This window comes from Paroedura picta, chromosome 10, assembly GCF_049243985.1.
Source record: "Paroedura picta isolate Pp20150507F chromosome 10, Ppicta_v3.0, whole genome shotgun sequence".
Taxonomy (NCBI): Eukaryota; Metazoa; Chordata; class Lepidosauria; order Squamata; family Gekkonidae; genus Paroedura; species Paroedura picta.
In genome coordinates, this window is record NC_135378.1 from 68,673,776 (window position 1) to 68,701,196 (window position 27,421).

A 27,421-nucleotide genomic window follows, 5' to 3' on the forward strand; every position below is an offset into this window, starting at 1 on the left:
TGCGCGCTCTATGGCTAATCTTTTCTTTTTTCACCAAGTATATTGCAATACCAGTCCATCTGTTTGCCACATATACTGCTATTCCTCCCCCTTTCTTTATTTGTCTGTCCCTTTTAAATAAGTTGTACTCCTCAATCCTAATATACCAATTGTGAGTGTTATCCCAACCACCTAATCCAATCAGCTGCAGTCACTTACCACCTAGGCAATGAACAGACAAAAACAACATTTATTCAAACACTCTCCTGCAAGTTATATTCCCTCAAACAAACACTAACGCACTGTAAGAACAGAAAGAAGCAGCACTCACCACTTCAGCAGCTCACCACCTGGCTCCTTCTTCTTCCCTGGCCTGTCTGTCTTGCTGGAATAGTCATGGGCATGCAATAGTTCTTATTTAGGGAGAGCCTGCCCTACACTTGCTCCTTTCTCCTCCAGCATTCTTGGCCATGGGATGACTCTCGTCATGTCTCTGAGTTTATTAAAGTCCACCCTACATAAGTCTAACATACACATCTGACGAAAGAAAAAGTTACCAAGCGATTGTTTGTGGTGCTTCTCTGAGAAAGAAGAAAGAATACAAACTACAAACAGACAATAACAGGCAAAAAAAAAACCCCATAAAGGGTGAAAAGCATTTGAAAAATCATCCTGGGATACTGACTGATTTTGAAATTCTAGCTTTGATCAACTTGAGAATTCAGAGTTTTCCACTAGGGGGCACCCATTTAGTTTTATGCGTACATTCAATAATTTTAAAGAACTACAAATTTGAACTACAAAACTGAATATATTCTCCAATTCAGAATGTGAAACATTTGTAAGTTCTTATCAGTGTTGCCAAAAAACTGAAAGGTTAACTAGCCTTTTCTGAATATACAACGATATAGGCTAGATATCAGGAAAACAATTTTCACAGTCAGAGTAGTTCAGCAGTGGAATAGGCTGCCTAAGGAGGTGGTGAGCTCCCCCTCACTGGCAGTCTTCAAGCAAAGGCTGGATACACACTTTTCTTGGATGCTTTGGGCTGATCCTGCGTTGAGCAGGGGGTTGGACTAGATGGCCTGTGTGGCCCCTTCCAACTCTATGATTTTGTGTTTCTGTGGTTCTGTGATTCTATGATTCTATGAATAACAATAAGAAAACAGTGAAAATACCTCACTGATAATATTTCAGCTCGTTGGCTCTGTCACAAACCCAGCCTTGGTTTTCCATGCCAAGTGCCCCACTAGGATGACTGCAATATTGGTGTGCTTGCATTGCCACTGTCTGCCATGTTCACGTACAAACTTGTCCCGTACCATTTTGTCCCTTATTAAACAGGGGCCTTCTGCTTTGAGGATGGTTTATATCACATAGCATAGCTTCAATACAGCAGTGCTTGCAGGCATGGGGAAAAATTATCACTGCATCCACACCATGTTAGATCCTGTGCTGTCCAATAATTGTCTTATCCACACAGGAAAACCCAGTTGTGAGTTACTGTTACAGTGTAGAAAAAATAGCATAGTTTCTGCCACTGTGTGGAAGCAGCCTATATGTGATGCTGCAGGGCCAGTGTGGCATAGTGGTCAACAGTGTCAGAGTAGTACATGGGAGACTCAGGTTCAAATCCAGACTTGTGCCAGGAAGCTTTCTGGGTGACCTTGGGCCAGTCACACTCTCTCAGCCTCACCTACCTCCCAGGATAAACATGGAGGAGAGAAGAAGGATGTGAGCTGCTTTGGGTCCCCACTGGGGAGAAAGGCAGGGAATGAATGAATGAATGAATGAATGAATGAATGAATGAATGAATGAATGAATGGAATTCAGAGCTAGATTTGCATTCAGTGACACCTTAAACACTGATACACTTTTCAGAGTATAAGATTTCAAAACTCAAAGTTCCCTTTGTCAGATGCTTTGACTTGATAGTAAATCCTGGGAATCCAGTTGGTCCTTAAGGTTCTACTGGACTCAAATCTGTCTCTTCTCCCATAGACCAACATGGTTACCCACATGAAAGTATGGCATTGTGCAGTATAGCCATAAAAAAGCAACTGGGAAGGGGGTAACTTATCTGGGCTGGGGGCGCAACAGTGGAAAAGGGAATGAATTCTTTACCCTTCTCTGTTTCCCTGTTCAAAAAATTCCTGATTGGGTTGCTTTAATCCACAATAGGCACAATATAGGTGTCAGGTGGATTTTTTCCTCTCTTTTGGGACAAAGGGTGGTAGAGAAAAGAGGCATATGAGAACCAACTCTTCTTCTTCTAACATTCTAATAGTATATTTCATAAATATACTAACCAACCTCTGTAGTAGGGCTACATATGCACCAGCAATGCACACCCCTGGAGCTCCTTCAGGTGTTCCTTCAGAGAATCGGGTTCTATGTGAGAAATAACCCAGAGCTTGTGTTGCAGATCATTACCTGTGGCAATCACCCATTTGAGTTTCTATGCACATCCGCGTTCAGCCATCCATCACGAAGCTAAGCTCACTGGCATGAAATCACTGGAAACACTCCGCTCTACGCATTTCACTGCACCTGCTCCTTGTTTGCGATCTGGATAGGTTGATCTGGAAGGGAGAGCAAGGTAAAGGGCCCTGTTGTACAGCAGGATTAGACTGCATAGCTTTTCCTGCTCCTTCCAGTTCTGAAACTTTATGATGAATGTAATTTTCATTGAAACCAGTGGAAACCAATTCTCCTTGTAACAAAATTTACAATGAAGCTTGTTTTTATTCAATTGGCGTGATCAAAAACAGCTGCGTTCACTGGGCAGCGGTCAAGAAGCCATGTAAACACTTCTGTATATCTCCTTCTCACAATCAGCTCCTCCACCCTAGGGATGTGAGCTCTCTGGAAGCACCTTAAGTGTCACTGCTTTCCATAGCTGTGGCCGTCCAGCAGTCCTTTTCATAGGAAGCGGTAGGAATCCACTTGCAGGCCAGTAAATTACTCCAATAAGAGTGTATTGTCTCTGATTCTGATCTGCCTGTCTTTCTTAGCTGCCTTTTCCTAGTTCTGCCCTTTTCCTGCTGAATCCTGCCCAGACTGTTGCTGGCTTTCTGTCTCTCTGCCCCTAAGCTCCCCCCCTCCCCACATTTCTTTTTGACCATTGACACCCTTTCATAATCTGTTCATTCATATGCCTCAATCCGTCTCATTTATTAGAGCAACAACCCAGTGCAGAGTTTGGTTCTCTTAAGTGGTTTCAGAGGGACTGAAGTATATTGACTCTTTCAATGGAAAGCAGAGAGACATTTTCCGCGATGATTATACCTTGCACAGTCATCAATGCAAAGCAGTTTATAGTTTGTCTATGTGTTTGTGGGAGGAGGGGGTAAAATTTGCATTTGAAGACTGCTGCTGGGTAGAATGAGCTCCCTAGGGAGATCGGGGGCCTAACAGAACGTACTAAGTTCTGTAGGGCAGGGGTAGTCAACCTGTGGTCCTCCAGATGTTCATGGATTACAATTCCCATGAGCCCCTGCCAGCAAATGCTGGCAGGGGCTCATGGGAATTGTAGTCCATGGATATCTGGAGGACCACAGGTTGACTACCCCTGCTGTAGGGTCTGTAAGATGAAGTTCTTCTACCAGGCTTACCATTGAGGCCAGTCAGAAACTACATGGTAACATCCATCAGCGCCTCCCCACCCCCCCACCCCTGATGCTTTCCTCCTTATCTTATAATACTAATGTCTATGACCACCCTTCACCGGTGCTGATAGCTGCTGTAATTTTAATTATTACTATAATTCAAAATTTTATGCTACTTTAATGTTTCTTGTTGGGATGTTATAAGACTGACATTGTTGTCCATCACCCTGAGATGGTGAGACCGAAAGGGGTGATATATAAATCATATCATAATCCTATATAAATGAAATGTATAAGAAGCTCGCTATAGAAACATATCAAAAGGAGAAAAGTCCAGGCCTGTAAGGATGCCAAGACCCATTTGTATCAAGTCAAGAAAGAGTGGCTTTGAAAAGTATTGTTACAACAGTATACTGGCAGCCTATAAAGGTAAGAATGGGCAAGTTGCAGTCAAAATTAAATACTTTTGAGCTAAATTGTCTCCTGGCTTTGATAGCCCAGGCTAGATGTCATGGCTAGTATACAAATCTGTAAGAAATGTCATAGAATTAATTGGAATTGCAAGGGCCAGAGAAACAAAGATACAATTCCTTCTAGGCAATGAGTTGGATCCAGAAATATGGAATTAATTAGAATATCATCGGCTAGAAAGGAAACATGCAATTCCTTCTAGGCAATGAGTTGAACCCTGATAGAGTGGCCAGCAAATGGTTGGCAACCAGCAGGAGTCATCACCAGCACCAGTCATCACTACTGGGAGGGGCTAGATGCATTTTGGCCCCAAGATCTATTGTCATCAAATCTCTACCTTTTGTTCACCTTCCTTTCTCTTTCCACCTTGAGAACATGGGGCCCAGTTTTATTTGATTAGGAAGGGACAAGAAAAAGAGGTTTCTGACCATTAACACCTGAGACCTCTGAGCACTCACTAGGACCGTTTATGCACTGGAGGTTTCATGCCGGGCTGCAGGCTGGAGTTTTAGTCGTGGCAGGTTGCCCCACCTCTTCCTGCACCCACATGGGGTAGCATTTGGCCTGGTGCACCTCATCCACCCTCAATTTGTGCTCCTGCTTGGGAGCTGGGGCAGTGAATTTCCCAGTGCATAAACAATCTAGAGGAGTGAGGGCATCTTAAATTAATTACAATAATTGGGAACCATAACAGCCTCCAAAAGAATAAAGGCCTTACCCCACATTTAGCCTTCAGACTTTAATCAAGGTCTCTGTGTAGGGTTGCCAGCTCTGGGTTGGGAAATACTTGGAGTCTTTGGGAGTGGAGCTGGGAGGGGGAGAGATATGGGTCAGGGAGTGACTTCAGTGGAGTGTAATGCTACGGAGCCCACCCACCAAAGCAGCCGGTTTCTCTAGGGGAGCTGATCTCTGTCTTCTGGGGATAAACTTTAATTCCAAGGGATCTCCAGATCACAACTTGGGTATTGGCATTCCACCGTCTCTAAGATTAATCTAAGAATATTTAACATAATGATCTCACTAGAACCTAGGCCTTAGACAGAGCTAAATCCACATGACATTCCTCACACAGAAATGCTCAGTTCACAGCAATCTGTTTGTTTGTTCTTTCAATTCTGCACCTAAACTTCCATTCAATGTTCCAGTCAAAACTGTCTTCCACACAGTTTCACCCTGAGATTGGGCTCTCTTTCATTATTTGGAAATATACCTAAGATTTATACATACTCTCTTCTCCAAATCTCTCCTGAAATCTCTTATTTAGGACACTCTGGGCTTTCCAAGTCTGGAAAGAAAAGAATAGTTTGCTTTTAACTCAAGGCTCCAGCTCTATAATTGAAGTCAGAACCTATTGACACATTGTGGAGTATTTTGGTATGCTTCGCAGTGTCATCTAAGATACCCAATACACAATATCAACAAATTGTGGAGTATTTCGGTATGCTTCGCAGTGTCATCTAAGACAGGGGTAGTCAATCTGTGGTCTTCCAGATGTTCATGGACTACGATTCCCATGAGCCCCTGCCAGCAAATGCTGGCAGGGGCTCATGGGAATTGTAGTCCATGGACATCTCGAGGACCACAGGATGACTACTCCTGATCTAAGATACATGTCCTACCCAATCCAGCTTTCACTCTGTTACTTGTCACCTGCTCCCTTATACTCTCTGGAACAATCATAAGACTTGATCCCCTGCTCTTCCTTTGGGAATTTTCTCTTACTGAATGTTTGGACCTCTGTCTGGGAAATGGTTCTGTCTTTTGATGCACCTGCTGCCTCCTCCTTTTGGGGGAGGCACATTGCGCTGCACAGTGTTTATAGGGGATATGTACTATTTATACTTTAATGTGGGCATTATGGTGTTGCAGTTTTTGCTCATGCGGCTTGCTGGAGTCTGCTGTTTCTCTTCAACACAGTCTCAATTTTACTAGATTATCCTTTCAGATTGGGGAAGGAGGTTCACCCCCTTTGCCAGCAGATCATTAATGCCTGTGTGGGTCAATGTACAGCTTGAGCCCCTTCCTTTATTTTGGTGCAACACCTTAAGATCCAGCTCCTTTAGCCTGGGAATAAGAAGTGGTAGAAGGAAGGTAATAATATCTATACTCAGGCCATGCTATTGTGAATTTGCTCTCAATTTGAAGAGTGAGCCACCTTCACATCGGCACGTATGGTACAGTCAAACATGCCCTTTTGACTGAACATGGTAACAAATCACACCTATAGTTAATACTTTCCATACGTTATCCTCAATTAAATCTTCAATGCTCTTTATCATCGTCTGGAAATCTTTATTGCAGTCCTGCCCTGTGGACAAATTGTGTTATAGGAACAAACGCATTGTTTGGTTTCAGTTAGCGCATATATTCTCAGAAACATCCCATTTAATACAGTTGGATTTACTCCCAGGTAAATATGCACAAACTGCAGCCTTCATTGTACTCTCACAGTGCAGTTCTAAATGGTTACCCCTTCTAAGCCTGTTGGCTTCAATGAAGTTAGAAGGGCGTGACCATGTTTAGGATTACACTGTACATGTCTGGTATGGAAAGGAACTGGTATTGTCACGATTGTTTAAATGTGCTGTTGATTGGATGATTCAGTTTGGCACAATCACTTCCCTGGCTTTTCTCCCCTAAGTAGCAGATTCCGTCTTCCACCCCCAAATGGATGGAGTAATGAAAAAAACCATCCCAGGCCAGAAAACACAGATGTGCTGGGCTGTGTGCTGTTAACTCCTGATGCTGAGCCCATAGAGGATTGTAGCCAGGAACAGGTACCACACCCAGAAAAGCCATAATTTCTAGACAAAGGCTGTACATCCACCCCATGCTTGAAGCAACTTTGTGACATGTTGAACCATTCACAAGACGAGAACAGTGTTCATATCCGAGCCAAGATCATCAGTAGGTTTGTGGTTTAAGGACAGCTGAAAATGAAGCTGCTTTATATCAAGTCAGACCACTGACCTATCAAAGTCAGCATTGTCTGTTCTGACCGATAGCAACTTTTCAGGGTCTCTGGAGTAAGTCTTTGACATCACTTAGAAACTGATCCATTCAACTAGAGATGCCAGGGGTTGTAGATAGGGTCTTCCACATGCCAAGCAGATATCCTTCCATCTTCTCCAGGAGTGAACCATGTAGCATATGTAGCAAATGCTATGGATCCAGCACTTCCAGGAGCCCCGCATGGTGCTTTCCCCCCATGGATCAGACCTTTTCCCTCTTTAAGGACACTCGGAGTAACAACCCTTTCCAATGTGGGAGCCCCCTCCACCCCCAACCCCACCATGATTGTACTCTTCTGGGGCCCTATAAATCCTTAAACTGGCTTTGGTGTTACGGACCCCACAAACCCTTAATCACTCCTGGATGTGCCACTGAATGTACCTTAAGTACCCTTTAATGCCAGTGATGGAAACTGCTCAGTTCACATCAGTCATTTATTATCTTTTCTCATTTCTATGGATGGGAAAGAAGAGTAGGCTGCAGAGAACTGATGCTCTGAAACTACCAACAACCTTTCTAATCAGAGTCAGATGGAGAAGAACCATGTTTCCTGCACAGTCATTTAGGCTTCCGTGTTCATTTTCTCATGCAACTGACTGTTCAACCTAGCAGCCTGATTTTTAGAAAACAGGAAACAGAATTGTCTGGACTGAGCTGCATTGTGACAGGCATGATCAGAAACTGTTTCTGGGTTACCTATGACAACTAAGACAACATTTTGTGTGCTTCCATAGCAACATAAGCCTATTATGGCATAATGCAAAATACATCCACCGTGTACCCAAAAAATAATGGTTTAAACCATATGACAACACTACATGATCAGGAATCAAAGTTCAAATCTAGCACAATTCCTCTAGTAACATGCATCCTGACAACTTGTACTAAAAATGCACACCAGATATTTAACATTCACAGATAATTTGTGGAAGACAAAAAAATAAGCTCAGCTTTGATTCTGCTTATTTCATTTACTTTTTGTGTCCATCAAACTTGACTTCATGATAGACCTCGATTCTCCACTTTGCCCTAGCAATATGCACTTAAATCTCATGAGCTGGGTTGAACTTTCTCCCTTGCTCTGTCATGGAAAGGTGACATGAAATGTCTGCTCCTATAGTCTGTAGGAAGTGATAGTGAAACTGTAGACCGCTGGTGTCCCCTTATAGATTTAAGAACAATGCAGTGTTGCTGATGGAATTCTCTTTCCAAAAAGGAAGGGGAAAGAATGTGTGAGTTTCTGGAAATGTGATTAAGCTTGATTGCCTTACCTCTGTTTAGTGAATACTTAATGCAGTCTGAAATTCCACTTGTTCCCCAAGAATAATACATAATTCCACCATAAGGCTGTTAATCACAACTTGATCAGCTCTGGGTAACGTCATAAAGGATACCATATACTGTTTTTGTCAATTTTTGCTGATATATGTCACTCTGGTTCTACAATAATTCTTTCTTAGTGAAAATTGGGTCCTGCATGGCTGCTATTTAGAAAGAAAAAATGCTTGAGTGCCTTGAACCTGAAACTCTTGGAATCAAGTCTGCTTTGACTCATATACTCAACATTGCCCCACATTGATTGAAATGACAACATTTTCTTCTACCTACCCATTGAAGGAAGATTCATGGTGGTGGATCATTCTTTAAGCTGTATTTCAGGAAGTGTTGTGCAGCATTATTTATTTAGAAAATGTATGTGCCACCTTTCTGGAGGCATCCAAGAAGAATTACTAGTATCAGGTAGCTAAAGCATCCAATAAGAGCTGGCCTGCAGATATAAAACTGGGCCCTTCAGTGTGAGCCATCTGACTGTACGTGTTAAGGCTATATTAATTCTGGTTAGCTGGTTCTTTATGGCTGCTCACTTGATCTCTAGTCTTGATAATTTTGACTCTGCTTGACTTCAGCCATGCTTCTGCCTGTTCTCAGACTGCGTACATCCTCACCACCACCATGGATCCTGATATCTGGTCAGATCCTGTCTTAGATTCTCAAGTTGGTCTCAGACCCTCCAGTGCTGTGACCCCAGCTCAACTCTGAATTCTTCTCTCCTGCCTGATTAGCTTAATACCTGAGAACCTTGCTGGCCCACAAAGTTTTCTCCTACAATTAGTTTGTTAAAGGTGCCAACAGACTCATTGTTATGTTGGCTGCAGCAGACCAATCCTCCTAGCATGTACAGTTATGTATCAAATGATGGTTGGGTTATGGAGTTCCTGAAGCTGTTTGTTTCACTGGGATGATAAAGCCTGTTCATTTTGCGTGGCACCAACAATAGGTACAACCTTGCATGTATTTTCTAGATCAGCTGTTTCTTTACCTATTGTACTCCCAGCAAACCTTCCAGTCTGAACGTTATTTCTTGATGAATTATATTTTTGGTGGCTAAACTGATAAAAACTCTCTTTAATTTCAAACCAATTATAAATTTAGGTAGTTTTTTTTTTCTTCCTTCCTTGCAAAGAGTTGTTCCGATTTGTCTCAGTAACTGCACTCTTTGGCTCGCACCATTTTAATAAGCCCCGGGAGTATTAAACCAGATTATATGACACATGCTAAGGTTCATGTTTGATATCAAATTAAGTATCTGGATGATTTATGGACAAGACTTCACCTCCCCCCCCCCCCCACATGAGGTTTAATACTAATCTTCAACTAGATCTTCCAACACTTTCTGAATGTAAACCTTCCCCACTCAAAGCTGTCAATGTTGTTTTTAATTTCACAAGAGACTGATACCCGGTCTAGCATCTGTTGTTATTCCCTTGATAACGTCTCTAGGAGAAAGTATGAGCCTAGCGTATATCAATGTGATTACTGGAAGTTGCTAAATTCCTATAGTTAAAAAAAAAAAAAGGAAGGGGAAAAAATTGCTTTCCTCTGTCTCATAGCAGGATTTGATTACACTATTACTCCATGCATTAATGTGTTATTTGGCTATACAGGGAATTGCAGACAAGTTCCTTTTAAAATCCTGATGGCATCCCTTGACTATACGAAGGGCAATTATTCGTTCTTACCTATAAGGACAAACAAATCAGCCAATATTAGTGTCAACAAACAATTAAGTTTTGCTGACGGAAGTGTAACTTCCACCTTGTTTTCCTTGTCCTGATTACAGGTGCTGATACAATTTATTTCTTCTTGGGTTTTCCAATGGAAAAAAATAACACTCATTTTAAATGCAATGTTTCAACTTTTCAGCATGCTTTGATCATTTAATCATTTCAGGTTCCGCTGTCTTGTTGCGCTTTCAGCCACTTTCCCAATGGACAGAATCAGGAGCGATGTCCTTTTCTTTTTTCCAGAGCCTTTTCCAAGTCCCCACTGGAGCTAGTGTTGGATTTTTTTTTTAAGTATTGATGGCCCTGCAAAAACGTTACGTTTGAAAAAGGCAGAGAGAACTTGTGTTTGCAACTAATTCAGGTGCACGTGCACATCTGGGTCTGCATCAACATCTGTATACAAGTCCCATAGAACTGACTGAGTGTGCCTTTTAATGAAAACAGAATGGGCATCCCCATCCAGAATCATTAGCTGATACATTTATCCTGCAGTGAGCCTTGAAGACAAAGGAATTTTATTATGACCTGAGCTTTAAGGACATGGGACACTGAAAGAACGGGGCTGCTTTTGGAAAGTTTATACACAGAAGATCTCACCTGGTCTCAGGTGCTAGAAATCATGTTCTTTCATATCATGTACATTGCATCCTTTAACTGAAGATGTATTTACTTAGTTATATCCCACCTTTCTTCATGATTCCAAAGCAGATTACAATAATAATTTAAAACCTTTTCAGTTAAAATCAAAATAAATGAGCAAAACCCAAGTGACAGAGATTGAACCTTGGGACCGTCTCCAAATGCATGGAGATTTTTGACCCAGTCCAACATCTAGGGCTATGCAACCAGAGTCTCGGCTGATAAACAAAGATAAGACTTTGGTGGGCGGGAGTGGGAGGCTGAATTTAATCTCCTTGCCAAACAACCTATGGGCAGAGTTGATCTGCATGCATGCGTATGCTGGTCTATGACCATATTAAAGATCCCCTGCTGCTACTACTACTTGCTCTGCATGCATAACCCTTGCATTTTGTGCACACATCGCATTTGAGGCCTAACTGTGGCACAGCATCTGCAATGACCCATTTATACACGCAAGCCAGCACTTTACATTTATTTGTTTTGGAATTCATATTCCACCCTGTCTTTGGAAACTCATAGCAGTCGCTAAGTAATGTACATGCACATGTGAACCAAATTCCAGTGGAACTTTCCAGTTAAAAACAACAACATAGAAACAACCCATTAGAACACAAAATGAAAACAACTTATGAATCACTGATCCAACTCTAAAAGCAGGAGTGCCCCCTGAAGCTACGCTCTGATGAAAGTGATGAACACCCATGGAGGTATGGATGAAAGTGATCTGAATTGAACTTTGATTTCTCAATCACAATCCATCTAAATTTACTATAATTGCATGCTTTTTTAGGATGTACTTAAAAGGTTTCAAGGACCGGAGCACATCTGATGATTCCACTAGGTTGAATGTTGGTATCCTTTAATTGTAAAACAAAGGTTGTGTGGGGCTTGTTTCAAAGTTTACTATTTGCCAGTTTACTATTTACTATTAGTTTACTAAAAAGCTGAAAGTAAATTCACATTCTTCAGCTGTGGATTAATCTTACCATCGTTTTACTGTATCTTCTACTACCTCCTTTTTAGGATATTTGCATAATACAGTCTGGGCTGTTAAGATACAGCTCTGGGGCCCACTTTGGTCTTATCATTACTAGCACTTTGTAAACCACTTTATATCTAAATCCATTAGTAACCCTGAAAGGGCAGGCAGCTGTCATCACTCCCAAGCACTGAATGGTAAAAAGATCTTGAGAAGGTTTTGATTGATGATTGAACATTATTCCTTTGAGTGGCAGAAGATTCCAGTTGGAGGCAGAGATCACACACACACATGAACAACCTGCTAGTTTCCTTCCTTGTCTAGTGAAAACTGACTAAATATGCTTGGTATCTGATCCCAGAAAGATCAGCAATGATATCAGAAGTTTCGTGTAGTAGTGAAAGGCATAAGAGAGTTCATGACTGTGACAAACAGTCACTATGTCCTCCAACAAAAGTGCCATCTCCTCCAAAAAAACTCATTTATGTAGTCTGGTGATCTGTCGCACAACTAGTACTGCTCTTGCACGGCCTTCCCTATTTCACTCCTAACAAGAAAAATCCACTGCAGGGCTCACCACCATTATAGTCATCATGCCTCTCCTAGGTGTAAAGAGGGTATGAGAGACTAGACTATATTCATGGACCAGGTATGCTGTGTGCTCCTTTTTCTCAGCATAAAAGGGTATCAGAATGAGGTACTACAAGGATGGAGGAATGCTAGATTTTGGAGGTGATTTCCTAGGGGAAGAGAGACAATTTGTCTTTGATGCATTGTCTGCCTCTCTGTCCTACACACGTACTCACCTTCACTGTCAGCCTTTCATTTTTGTCATGCAGGGTCTTTCAGAATACATGATGTATCTTGACAGAAATGAAATATTGGCTTCCAGCTTATATATGAAGGGCCATGATTCACACTTCAGTCATCCCATACTTCTAAGATAGCCTAGGACTACACTACTAGCACACAGGTAGCAAACCCTGGTCCCCAAACAGGGTTGCTGACTGTGGGTTAGAAAATTCTTGGAGATTTTGGGGTGCAGCCTAGTGAAGGTGAAGATTGGGGAGGGGAGGGAGCTCATCACAGAACAGTACCATTGAGTCTACTCTCCAAAGCAGCCATATTATCAAAGGAACTAATCTCTTAAATCTAGAGATCATCTGGAATTCCAAGAGATCTCCAAGTCCCACCTGGAGGTTGGGTAACAATACCCTATAAATAGCTATGTTCAAATTCAAGGGCATTTAAAAAGCCACTGTTAACACAAAGCAGAATTATACATTATTACGCTGGTCATACGAAATCTTTGGGATTGCAAAAGTAGTTCTTTAGTTCCTTCCCACCAACTTTGTAAATATCCACCAAACCTGCTAACACAGTAGGTTAGGGGCCAGAGGGAAGGGTAGGGCTAGAAAAATCTTTACTCACAGAGCTGAGTTCCTCATGGTCATCTTACCTGGATCCTGTGAACGAATTCACGGAAGCCAGTTCCAGAAAGGTCTCAAAACATGGAATGGATCACCAGTGGGTTCTTATGCTCATAGACACAGGATGACAACAAGACACTTTATCCTCTCTTTGCCCCATCTTTCCCTGTGAATTCCTTATCAGTTCCCACCAGTATGAAGGTGGATTATCCTCTCCCACATTCTTTAGGGTAAAATATCAAAGCAGGAGCACAAGGAAGTTTAGAAATATTCAATTGGCTGTGGTTCACTACATCTCTCTTTCAAAAATAACTAATCTTTTCATGCATATAGCAAAATCTCCCAAGAATGGTCTTCTATAACCAATAAATACATTAAACTATATTCTTTACTGGGGCAACTTGAAAGGATAATCATACTGTGTATTGTATGCAATATATCCCAGGAATTACAGATAAAATGCTATCTGTTCACAGACCATGACAAGCATTCCATTAATCTTTTGCCTAAGATCTAGTCATCAGTGGAGTATTTTTCAACGATCTTATTTTAATGAAACACGTCTGGAATCTCGTTTTAATGAAACACATTGTGCCTTTATATAAAATGAAATAAAATGGCAGAGTTACATTCTTCCCTTCATGATATCACAAGGTTTTCATCATACAGACATACAGAGAAAGAAAGAGAGAGAGAAATGCAAGAAAGAAGAAAAATAAGGAAGCAGTAAAACCACCTGGCTCTCTTCTAATTGTAGGTCTCATCCTTCTTTCATTTCCTCTGGCTAACCACAGGTCACTTTATGTCTCCCCAGATGAAAAATTAAAGGAAACAATCCTTATCCTTTGCAATCAGAGCTTAATTTTAAATACAGCATTAGACCCTGGATTGTCAGCAACCAGGAATACTTTCACACCATGGCTCTTTTAGCTAATATGGGTAGCTGTTGAGCAGTGTGAGGATAAAGGAATTTAAAGACATTTCACACTTGCTAAAATCCCGTTGCACCTTTAATGTCAAATTCAGAGCAGAGTGATTGACATAAATCTCTCCTTCATAGCATTCAGGGATGGCTAATATGTTGGGAAGCCTTTGCCCATGTCAAGGGAGAGAGACAGAGAGAGACAGAGAGAGTCTACCACCTCCTGAGCAAGATATACTTCCTAATGTTAAGAGGTGTTCAGTGGTGGAATGGACTGCCTTAGGAAGGTAGTGGAGATCTTGAAGCAGAGGCTAGATATGTATCAGTCAGTCTTTCTGTGGTGGTATATTCCTGCATGGAGCAGGGGGCGGGACTAGATGGCTAACTTGGTACATTCCAGCTCTGGTCCTATGGTCTTCATAGACCCATATATAATTTTTAAATTAATAATTTGATGCTACATCTGGTGTGGTGCTGTTGCACATGCTTGTAAATAAAATCTGCATGAGTTGCCACAGCCGCTTTGATGAAGCCATGAAGAGGGCAAATGATGCTGAGGCCATTGCAGGGGAAAGAAGAAGACAGACAAGCCATAGCCCAGAGACCAAAAGGAGGCTGAACAGCATCAAAATAATTTGATTGCTTGCTATATCATTCAGCATTTACTGGACTGCATCAAACTTAAGGTGACCACATTTTAACATTGGTAAAGCAGGACACCATTGACCGAGGGGGGTCTATATGGAGCAACAAAAAGTTTCATAGAACGCATAAATAGTATTGTAATATATATATATTTAATTTCAACATAAGTACAATTTGCCAGGTGCCCCCAGATGTCCCTCCAAAAGGGGGACAATCTGGTCACCTTAATCAGACTTGCTGATTTCAAAAGAATTAGGAAGTAATCCAAACAGCCCCAGGTTTCTTTGGTTTAAACACACACACACACACACACACACACTTATTTCCTTGGTTTTCTAGAATAGATGATGTGCTAATAAACTGATTAGACTGTCCTGCTGCATACTAATGTGGACTCCTGCTACATGAAGTGCACAGTGATAGGAACCCCAACTGATGGGCCTGGAGTTCTTCCAGAATTACAACTGATCTCCAGACTCTAGAAATCAGTTGTGTTGTGTATGCAGACACTCAGAGACTGTGCAAGACTTGGGTCTTGAGACATGATGCTGTAATCCTGATTTGGGATTTGGTAGCCCCAGGCTCTTAACTTATAACAGAAGAGAGTTATGGACCAATCCAAGGCCTTCACTAATGACCAACTGAGTGTGTCAGTGACCCATTATACATGACAGCAGCCATGATGGGCTGCTCCCGGGTCCGTACACCAGGGTGGAATGCCCTGTTGCTCCCCGTGGGGAAGGGAATCCCTCGGCATATGCGGACTGCTCTAGCGTAGCATGTGTGAGCATACAACACTAGAGCGGGAAAGCCCAGTGCACTGCCTGGCAGCAGTGGCAACAGGGGAAAGCAGGGAGCATGGTGGGGAGTGGCATGCCGCTCTTCCACCAAGGTGGGGGTGGGGGAATGCTGTGGCCAGCTCCGCAGAGTTGACATGGCCATGTGGTGTCCCTACAGGGACACTATAGGTTGGGGGGGGGGGACTGATGATGCACAGTGCCAGCCCAACCTTGCCCCCAGTGGTGCTCATGGAATCCTAGGGAATGCAGAAGACTCTGCGTTCCCTTACAGCGGGCCATCCGAGGGCTTGAGTTGGGCCAGGGCTGGACAGCACCTGGGATGGCAGCAACATCAGGCATAATCTGGAATTAGCCCCGCAGCCCTGTCACTGCCAGCCCCGGCATATTGCCCTATGCATAATGGGTGAGTGAGAGTTCCAAATTGTATGTAAGTTCCACTGTTTGCTTGTCTGTTTTTCAGAATTTCTGGTTCCAGTAAAGTTGTTGGTTCCATGTCTTACTGAACCCACAGAATTAATAATTTGCCCATGAGGAAATGGCAGCTTCAGCAGGTAGACTCTATGGCATCATGTCTCCACTGAGCTCTCGTCTTCCCAAACTCCTACTTCTCTAGACACCAGCCCTAAATTTCTATGATTTTCTCAAGTCAAATTCTAGGGTTTTCTCAAGACAATTGTAGCCCCTAGGCATTTTGCTTGAGCCTTCTTGTAGGACAGCATTGCTCACCGTTTGAGTCAATAATGGGGCTTAGTAAATTTTATCACAAGCAAAATACATGACGTCCTCTGTACCAAAATCTAGAGTTCTAGAGAATGCCCCGAACCTGTGCCATATGGCTAATGGAATTCTTTTATAAATGGATTCTTCAAGTTCATGCACAATTAGAAGAGTGAATCAGTGCATGGACACTTAGATTAAGTCTATCCTCCACTTTCAGCATGGAGGTAATTTTACTATATTCATAGAGCCTAGTCCCAAGCTACCCATTAAACATGTTCATAAATTTTTAAGGCATGGGGCCTAATTCAGGGAAGTGCATGAACTTGCTTAACATATGCGCTCTTTCGATATGGATGCAGCTGGCCAAGGATGCTCTATTAGTTCATAAACTGTTGAAACATCCATGGATCATTAGCCCAAGATCTTTTAATTCTCTTTCCTTTCAAGATCTGACCCTGGGATCTGCCAACCACATAAGCCAGTACAATTGCATTGAAACCAAGGGGAATAAAGTCAATTTAAATGCAAAGTTTTACATGGTTTGTAGGCTGTGTTGAGCTAGTTTATTCAGAGTGCAATCCTAAACCTAAAGAAATCAAAGCAAAACTCTCATTAATTTTAATGGGGCAGGATTGCAACTTCTGGCTTTGGTATTGAAAGGCTGCCTGTTTCCTTAATGCAGCATTTGGGAATCCTTGTTCCTCCCTCCATTATCCTAGCTGTTCCAGTGCATATTTTCTTCAGTTTAAAAATATGTAAAACGGATGATGGAAAAATAAGCCCAAAGAACAATAAAATGCAGGCGGAGAAATCTGGAAATATATTTACAGGATATACATTATAAAAGCAAAGGAATGTTTAAGTATTGATTTAACTAGAACAACAGAGTCTGTTACTGTGGTACTATTTACTCCAAGAATTTCTATTGTGCCTTTCCTCAAGACTCAAAGAGGTTTACAATCATGCAAGTACGATAGCGTACCCTGATGTTAGAAAAATAACACAATTAAATGCCATTACAACAATTCAGGGAAAGGCCTGAGCAATACAACCTTATGTTGCAGTTTGAATTGTACAAGAGGAGAGGAGGATCCACCTGCCATTTTTTAAGAACAGGACTATCACTATTGCTCCGTTGATTCTTGTTTTCTGCAAGGTGAACAAACCAATCAGTCCTAGAGGAGATCAGCCCGGATTGCTTCTTAGAAGGCCAGATCCTGAAGATGACTCATATACTTTGACCGCCTCATGAGAAGGAAGGACTCCCTGGAGAAGAGCCTAATGCTGGGAGCGATTGAGGGCAAAAGAAGAAGGGGACGGCAGAGAATGAGGTGGCTGGATGGAGTCACTGAAGCAGTCGGTGCAAACTTAAATGGACTCCGGGGAATGGTAGAGGACAGGAAGGCCTGGAGGATCATTGTCCATGGGGTTGCGATGAGTCAGACATGACTTTGCACCTAACAACAACAAAATTCTAATGGCTGAGGGGGGATCTACACGGACTCTTATGATTTTAGGGGGGGAGGACCAGGTTTCTTTAGAAATGTAAACTTCCCCTCAGTTACAAAATGTTTGTAGGGCAGTGAGTCTAAAGGCTTTGGGTTCACTGCCAAAAACATGGAGAGCACTGTGACATGAGCTCTATGCAAATAACATTTTACAGAATGGTTTTAAAGAACAAATTAGCAGCACAGGCTTCCAGACAGTCAAAGGAGAAGCTTAAGCATCTTTGTAGTTCTTTGTAACTCTACCTGATTACTTGGGGTGACAAATGCCAGATGTTGAGCCCTGCCACCCGTCTTATGCCTACTACATTATGCTGCCATGCTTCGGCCCATGGCTCTGCCTGCCCTACAAGTAATAATCTAAATAAACTGATACCCTTTTCCTCAGTTGCTCTGAAATTCTGCAGGGAGGATCTCTTGGGTAAAGGGTACAATTTCTGAGAATTTAATCCCAAATTGGATAAACACATTGCAAGCAGAATTGAGTTTTGCCTTTAAATGCATATAAAGCTGGGAGTCATTCTCTGATCCATGTGAAACTTGGCAGACCTGGTCTCCTAGGTGGGCAACATGATCCTCAGTAATGTCTTCCAGCTTGGAAGTTACAGGTGGAAAGGTGCTTCCCATGAAAACCAATGGGAAAAAATGAATGCAATGATGAATGAAAGGAAATTGAATGAAATTCTGGAAACCCCCAAAATAAAACAAGCTGTATGCCCCTAATTTGTTTTTTAGCATTATATTGTATCTTCTGAGTATCTTGGAAAGGTACACTTGGAAACCTTAGATTGTCTCCCATGGTCACTGGTCAAAGAAAAAAAAATTGCCCTGAGATGATCTATATACAGCTGATGGGAGTGAGTGGGGGGAGAAGGTCTAAATTCCCCAATACATTGAGGAGAAGAGGCAGCTGTAGCTTTTCATACCAGTTCCTCTGTCTGGTCCTGCTGTAATGAGCAAATCTGCAGGTGTGTTGCACAGAAAACAGAAAGGATGGGCAATGAGACCAGATAAGAAAACAGCAGGAGATATCATGGCTGCCTCTTGGGCCATGTCTCTGAAGTGTGATCAGGATCCACACATTTTGGGGAGGGAACTGCGAAAGATCTATCGAAAATGCAGACTAGATATTTTAAATTGTAGAACTACAACCCATTTAGGGAACAGAAAATGTTAAAAGCCCTCTAGAATCCCAGAAGCAAGGAAATGCTTATTTATCAATACAATAATTTCCCCTCTCCCTAACCTATATAGCCCAGGGTAGCCCAATCTCATCAGCTCTCAGAAGCCCTGGTCAGTATTTGGAAGGGAGAGCACCAAGAAATACCAGGGCAACTACTTGGAGGCAGGACATGGAAAACCAGCTCAGAATGCCACTTGCCTTGACAGCAAAAGAAAACCTCTCAACAACATACAACATTGTTCTTACCTCCTTTTTATCCTCAAAACATTAAACCTGGAAAGTAGGTTTGAGAGGAGGAGTGACCCTAAGCTTCAGAGCTTCAGATTGGAGCCTGAGTCTCCTAGAGCCTAGGCCAACTCTCTAAGCTCACTGTGAGGTTCTGTCAATTACTCCCAATAAACAGACTTCACTGAAGGACAATCTCTTTATTGAAAGAACAGCAAACTGATCATCAAGGGGCTCTAGCTAAGACTAAAAAGGGTAGCCCCTTACAGCCAACCCTATCTACCCTCCATCCATTTTCCTGTCCAAATGGCCGGGACAGATGCAGGCATTGGCGAAGTCCCAAACATGGTGGGAAAGAAGGTCATTTCTGCATCTTCAAACACAGGACCTATCCATAAAATCCCAAGCTGGCTAGCTACATTCACACCTTTCAATCAATAATGCATCAAATGCTCCTATAGGATCAAAGACGACAGTGATATTCAGACAGGACAGGAAACCACCTATGACAAGACAGGTCAAGCGATACAAGTAATACAAGGTAAAAGTTCAAAATATGGTTATGACATCAAAACAGTCCATGGCAAGGCAGGTCAAGCAATACAGGGAATAGCATCAGTATCGCACTCTGAGGCCTCATTTCCATAAGGTTTGAATAAACATGCAAGGGATTTTTTTTTGGTACAATGCTGAGTATGTTACAAAGATTTTATCATTCAGGCCTCCAATATAAACAACCTGATCTGAGTGTATTACATCTTTCGTCTTCCTCAGTCTGTATCCAGATGGCTTATGATGACCTATTATAGCATGGTGCCAGTTGTATTCCAGTCTTTTTAAAAACATCCCCATGGCTTCGAAAAATCATCAAATGCCTTCTCTGAAAAAATAATACACAAAACATCCGAGTGTTCACTGCTGAACATGCTAAATGAGCTAAATAATAGGAAACATATTTACAATGCACTTTAGTAGTAAACCTATCCAATTTGTGATTTAAGAGGTCAAACTATTGGTTATTTTTTGTTGCATTCCTGGTAATTTAAGAAGAAGCAGGCTGGGAAATGTGCACTCGCAGGCCTTATAAAACTGCCTCCCTTATTTTGAATAATAGACATCTATTGTAAAAACGGTGCTGCCGGCCCACCCCTTCCCTACATCCCCCAACCCTGCTTTCCCTTTCCATCTCTCTTTCATTCACACGTTATGGCTGGACACTCTACCACCCATGAGGCTCACAACGATGAAACTTAAAAAAAAAAATTGGCCAAAGAAAAACCCACCACCCAAGTCTCTAGAAATTTGAAATGGCTCCAGGATGAAAAGCACAGCAGACCCCAGACATCCCAGAATGCCTATTGCCCAGCATTTTGGTCTGAGCCCAAAAGCTGCTCTCAAGAATGCAAGGCAGTGTGTGAGCACCAGGCCAACTTACATAGTTGGGGGAAGAGAGGGAAAGACATGGAAGTACAACAGACAAAGATGTTTTCCATCTACCTTTTCATAGCATCATATCCTTAACTGACATGGCAGGCGGACATTAATTGTGTTGTATGAGTTCAGTTAAGGAGGGACACCAATGAGGCTAGCTCACTCTGGTTTGAGAATGTGATATTCTACTGTTTTCAGAAGGTCATTCCAAAAGAGCTGCCAAGTTAGTATGCTGCGGGAAGAAATTAGCAGCTGGAGGTTTGATAATGGATGCCTTAATTGCAGCATATGCTTTCATGAGTAAAAACAAAACTTATCAGATCCATAAAGTGGTCATTGGAGATGTGGACCTGATAAGCACATGGATTCATTTGATTTGTAGGTATTTTGAAGCTAAGCTTGGACTGGTGTACACGTAAGGAAACTGGTAAGATCTAAGCCAGCCTAATAAGATGGGGGATCAGCCTCTTCCCACCCTATTTTGCAAGCTTGGCCAGAGGGGCGAGTCATTGATGTCACAATACTCTAGGAAGCCTCCAAAATAATGTGGTTTCCCCATATAGTTTGGGGGAATTCCTAGGGCATCATGGCATCACTTCCAGGTGAAATTTGGAAATAATACATTAACATTGATTCTTTTCCCTATCTACCTCCTTCCTCCTAAAGCTCCTATGGGTTGAGAGAAAAGGCCCGGCCACTCTGCCTGGGACACACTTGCATTCTTCACCTGTTTTATGTTTTGTGTTTTTTATGTGGATCTTACTCTGCAAGCCTTTTTGAATCCTCAGTGTGGGAGAAAAGTCAGATAGAAATGTTGAAATAAGTATGTTTTAGGGAGGAGAATTGTTTTGCAAGATGAGTTTAAAAATGGATGAGCACATGCTGAACTTAGAGATATCAGACACGGGTCCTTAAAGATTGGCTTACAGTTGCCTTCCCTTTCCTCTCCTCACAACAGACACCCTGTGAGGTGGGTGAGGCTGAGAGAGCCCTGATATTACTGAAGAAGAAGAGTTGGTTCTTATATGCCTCTCCCCAAAGGAGTTTCAAAGCAGGTTACAATTGCCTTCCCTTTCCTCTCCCCACAACAGACACCCTGTAAGGTAGGTGAGGCTGAGAGGGCCCTGATATCACTGCTCAGTCAGAACAGCTTTATCAGTGCCGTAGCGAGCCACAAGCTGGCTGCATGTGGGGGAGTGCAGAATCTAACCCGGCTTGCCAGATTAGAAGCCCGCACTCCTAACCACTACACCAAACTGGCTCTCACCTATTGGTACCTACTGGAACATTTTCTTCATTTAGAAGCAGTGTTGTAATTGATAAGTCTCCTTCTCTTGTCTTTGCTACCTACAGGCAAGTAAGAAGAAACGTTTAGTTCTATAAGAACTTGCCTGACTTGTTGACATGCTCCCAATCAGCTTAAACTGATTGACATATTAAAAAAATAGATTTTAGCCATATATTTGAAAACATAGCCACAGTCATAGATTATAAAAGAGACAGGCAGGGGCAGAGAGAGAGAGAACATTTTATTGTTTTAAAATTGGTGTAAGAGGTTGTTTCAGTTATTATTGTTAGTTATATTTCATAGTATCATAAAGTTGGAAGGGGCCATACAGGCCATCTAGTCCAACCCCCTGCTCAATGCAAAATCTTGCTAAGGAGTACTATTTTCTGCTGGAGCCCTGTGCTTCTTCTAGCATTAAGTTCTAGCCTTGCAGATACATTATCTATGTATCTATCTATCTATCCATCCATCCATCCATCCATCCATCCATCCATCCATCCATCCATCCATCCATCCATCCATTTTTAGATTTCTATACCACCCTCCCAGTAAGCCAACTCAGGGTGATAATGAAAGATGGGAAAGCTGCCTTACAATTCCACAAGCATCTCCAAGGCTGCAAAACGTAACATGAATATACCTGGCAATTGGCCGCTGCTTAGACCACCTAACACCTAGGCAAAGCACATGATGAAAGATGCCAGACAAAAATACACAAGCCTGTCCTAATGCTCCTCTGAGCCACTGTATTCATAAAATGCATTAAATAAATAAAGGTTATCAGACTTGTCCTGTACTAGTGTGGCACAGTCGTCAAAAAAACCTGGGCTGACCCACGTATCCTCACACATCAGTTAGCAGATGAACTTAGGCCAGTCCCACGCTCTCTCAGCTGAATTTACCTCAGGAAATTGTTGTGAGGTTGAAGAAGAGGGACATTTATAACAGGCTGAACTCCTAGGAGGAAGGGCAAGATAAATGTGCACCAAATAAATAAAATGCCTTGGAACTTGATTGTTTGCTAATGAACAGTTGCTGATTGTGAAAGGAATCCCTAAAATTTGGGGTTAGGAAACAATTATCAGCTTGATGGGGATACAGTGTGTCATTTGTGGCAAACAGAAGAGAGCAAGTTAGAATTGTAAAGTAGAAATGACAGGACTGCAGGACCCCAAAGCACTTTTGTTACATCCCAGCAATCAGAGAAGTGGGTAGAATCTTTAGGGAACATAGAGCCATGAGAGGACAATTTTAGATAAAGCCTTCAGAAAATACAGCAGAAAATTCTGGCAATTGTTTCTAAGAAGCTTCATTTCCCTTGTTTTCTTTAAGCAGAACCTTTTATCTGTACATAAACACACACATACATATGAGATTGCCAGGCACCATTCCAAATATACCAATGGCAACCTTTTATTTTGCTGCAGATTAATCTGGGATTAGATATTCAGCATTTCTCAGAGTTATTCCACTCACAACAAAGCAAACGGCATGAACATAAACACATAGCACTTAGACAGCTCTTCAGTTCTTCATTGTTCATCAGAACTGAGAAGAGGACAAATTAAAACACTGTGGGTGGCGGAAATCTGTTTCATTCTTCTAATCCAAACACAAAAAGCTACAATTAGACTTCTGGTGGTGGGGAGGGGAGAGGTTAGGTCTCCATACAAAAATGTATAGACATATGCAGAAGACGTTCACAGCATGGCAGTATCAAGAGACATAATGGAATTTCAAAATGTGTCAGTAAGAAGGACAAAAGCCAGTGTCAGGTAGACAGGGGACTATGTGGAGTTAGGGTCAAATGCAATTTGGACTGGAAATTGTCACTGAAGCGAGCCAAACCAAGCGTTACAAGCCAACACTGCAGGGTCAATCAGCTCATTCGTACCACCCATTGCTTTCTTGCACACTAAATGAGGCAACCGGTTTGTGACCATAATCATCACTGCTGCTTATCCAGGCTGGGATGACGGAGGGGTGGGATGACAACTTGGAGCTGCAGCCTGACGGCCGGAGTGACTCACCAGTGGGGAGCACTGTGGGGCATGGTGACCCGACGCCCGACAAGTCTGGCAAGAGGGTGAAGATAGAGGCTTGGTTTTTCCCCCCACCTGTCTAGGGGACAGGAGGAGAATTGGCACAGGTATAGCCATGACCTATGTGTTTTCAGATAGGGGAAAAAGTAGTTAGGGCCCTTTACCTCCAAGAAGACACTTTAACACAACTGCTCATACAATCAGGGCACAATATAAAATCTAATCTGTTTCATTATTCTCTTTCTAATTTTGGCTACGAGGAGTGAACAGAATGAAACCAGATGTCTCGTAGCTTAGGGGAAGCAAAGGGTTAAATGTGGTTCTCCAGTGCAAAGCGACCTCCTACCGACCCCCTGAAGATGAAATTCCAGATTATTAACAAGAGTGCTTTCTCTGGCCTTCATACTTGTGAAGATCTATAGGGAGAGAGGTGATGTGCGAGGTAACCAGCTCCCAGAGCCACACAGGGCTTAATAAACTCTGTCTAACAAATTAAATATGCTGACAATTAACTCTTCCAACAGAAAACATGCAGTACTTTCAATATGTGGCATATCTGTTTTCCTTTCCTTTTCAGAGTATGATGAAAACATATGAGACACCCACAATGAGTAAATGGGAAAGAAGTTTAGAGTCTTAAATTTCAGTGCCAGAAAAATTGCTAATGGCCTAGAACTATATTTGGAAAGGTGCATATTGATGTCCAAGGGAAGGCAAGATCACTCCTCAAGATTACGTTTTGTTCTTTTTCTCTGGAGCTTTCATATCTAGGAAGGACTCTGTACTGCCAAAACAATGTCATCCACCTTGCAAATCAAAAATACATAGCTTTGAAAACTGAAGAATTAAGCCAGTATGTGTTGTGAAAGAAGGAAAAGTGTCATATAATTCAATATAATGTCACATAATGGAAAATAAAGCAAGTTTTAATTTAAATTTTCACTGCACTTGCTAGGCTATAGCTTCTCATCCCTTCTACTAAGGGGGAGGGGGGGAATCCCGCTTTACCTTTTACAGTAAGCATCTATAGTTTTAAATAGTCCCAGGTATTTGCCAAAGAAGTTACTTCATTCTGGGATTCAGTTTTATTAAGTATTTACTGCAGACTATATTTAAAGCTCATTAGATCTTGGAAGCTATGCAGAGTTGGCCCTGGTTAGAACTTGGATGGGAGACCACCAAGGAAGTAAAGGATTGTAGTACAGAGATAGATAATGGCAAACCATCTTTGTTCACCTCTTGCTTTGAAAACCCTTTAAGGCGAGTGTGCATAATTTCATTGACCTTGTCAAGTGCTTAGTACGTTTTTGAGAGTATCCATAAGAAGTTTGCATGCGAAGAAACAACTGGAAGGTTAAAAGAGGAATGGAAAGTATTCTTTTTAGTTATTTTTAAAAATAATGAAATCTACAGTTTCTTCCACTAGATCCAAAGATAGACTTACTGGGCATCTTAAATGAGGGGTGTTCAAGAGCTGAAACTGGAAATTGTTCTGGAACTCATTAAAATAGTGTGTACATGCAAAGTCTCTTATTGAAAGTTAATCTACCACCTGAATCAGACTGATATAAAAGGATCCAGAATATTGAATTGTTGTCTAAATTAAGTTTTCAGTCACAATGAAATATATTTACTGAAAAGTGAGCAACATTTGTGATGTATATTGGAAAAGTAAATACCAAGATAATGTGCAGTGTGTGTGTATGTGTATACACATACATAAACACACATACCAAAGCAGTATCTATCTATCTATCTATCTATCTATCTATCTATCTATCTATCTATCTATCTATCTATCTATCTATCTATCCATCCATCCAAATACCAAATCAATCTCATAAAATTTCTGCCTTCATTACAATTGAGTAATCGAAGCTTAAAATAAAATCTAAATCATCATAGTTATATATGGTTTTATATTTATACCATGGATATTTAGATTTTATTTTAAACTTTGATTGCTCAGTTGTAATGATGTAAGAAACTTTGTGGGATTGCTTTGGTATATAAGCCTTATTTGTTATGATTTCAGGATGCTGGATTGTGGACTTCTTACTGATTCATCTCTTTTACTTTCATTCTATTTCTTAATGTTTTATGTATAGTATATTGACGTTAACAATGCGGTCAGAAACTAGAGAACAAATGTACATGCGATCGTTAACACAGAAACAGAAAAAAAGGACAACGGCAATACTAATATATAACAATACAGAAAACATTTAACATCTGTTTCCTAGATGCTAAAAAGCAAAATTTTGAAACCTCAACAGAGACAGCCTTTATCCTGTTATCCAGTAAAAATCTTAACAGGCAACCCTCTGCATTTCAAGGCTTAGGGAGATAGGGCGGGCATCAGTTCATTTATTTCAGCCTCATACAGTGTGCAGTGAAGGTAGGAAAAATCAGTAATTTTTTTTAACACTTTGATTGTTACCAAGGTGTCAGTGATTATACATTTAATATGAGACACAAATGCTTTTCTATGACCATTTACGCACTGGGGGTTTCATGCCGAGCTGCAGGCTGGCGTTTTAGTCATGGCAGGTTGCCCCACCTCTTCCTGCACACCCACGGGGGAGCATTTGGTCTGGTGTGCATCATCCGCCCCTAATTTGTGCTCCTGCAAGGGAGCAGGGGCAGGGAAGTTCCCAGTGCACAAACGGTCTATGAGACACAGTTGGCTGTGTCTAGGCACAGTGAAGAGCTATTTGACATGTTACACAGAAATTGCTGGGGACCAGTTTTGTCACTGTGGATGATCATGCTGGCTCAAATGTTCATGGAAGAAGTGATTTCTGATTTGTAATTTTTCTCAGTCTCTCCAACTTAATAGATGTCTTGTAATCCCTATATATTCATGATATGGCATTCTTTTTTGGGAAAGTCAGTCCACAAGCATCAAATTTCAGAATGGAATTGGTTTATTCTATTTTTGAAACCATCTGAGAAATTAAAGTTAAATCATCTAAGTGTCTGTGGAAGTGCATGACAAAGACATTTTCCTGCCACATTCTTATGATACAATCTACTTGAAAATCCATTCACTGTTTAGAAAGAAAAGGTGCACACAGTAGTTAGCATATTTTCCACAGGTGAAATGTCTCTCAGCAAAATACGGACAAGTTTTGTCAATTCCCTCCTCCCAGTGCAGACCCCCACTTGCCTCCTAGGCTGTTCCATCAACACATGACATTGCCTTATACTGAATCAGATCATTGGTCCATCAATCAACATTGTCCACCCTGGCTGACAATGGCTCTCTAGAGTTTCAAGTGGAGATCTTTCGCATTACCTACCACCTCATCCATTTAACTGGAGATGCCAGAGATTGAACTTGGGGCCTTTGGCATGTAAATCACATGCTCTACCAGGTGGCCAGGCAGGCTTCGGTGGGAGGCAGGAAAGTTCAATCCTGCCTCTGCTATAGAGGAACCATCACAAAGTATGCATATTTGTGATATATACATT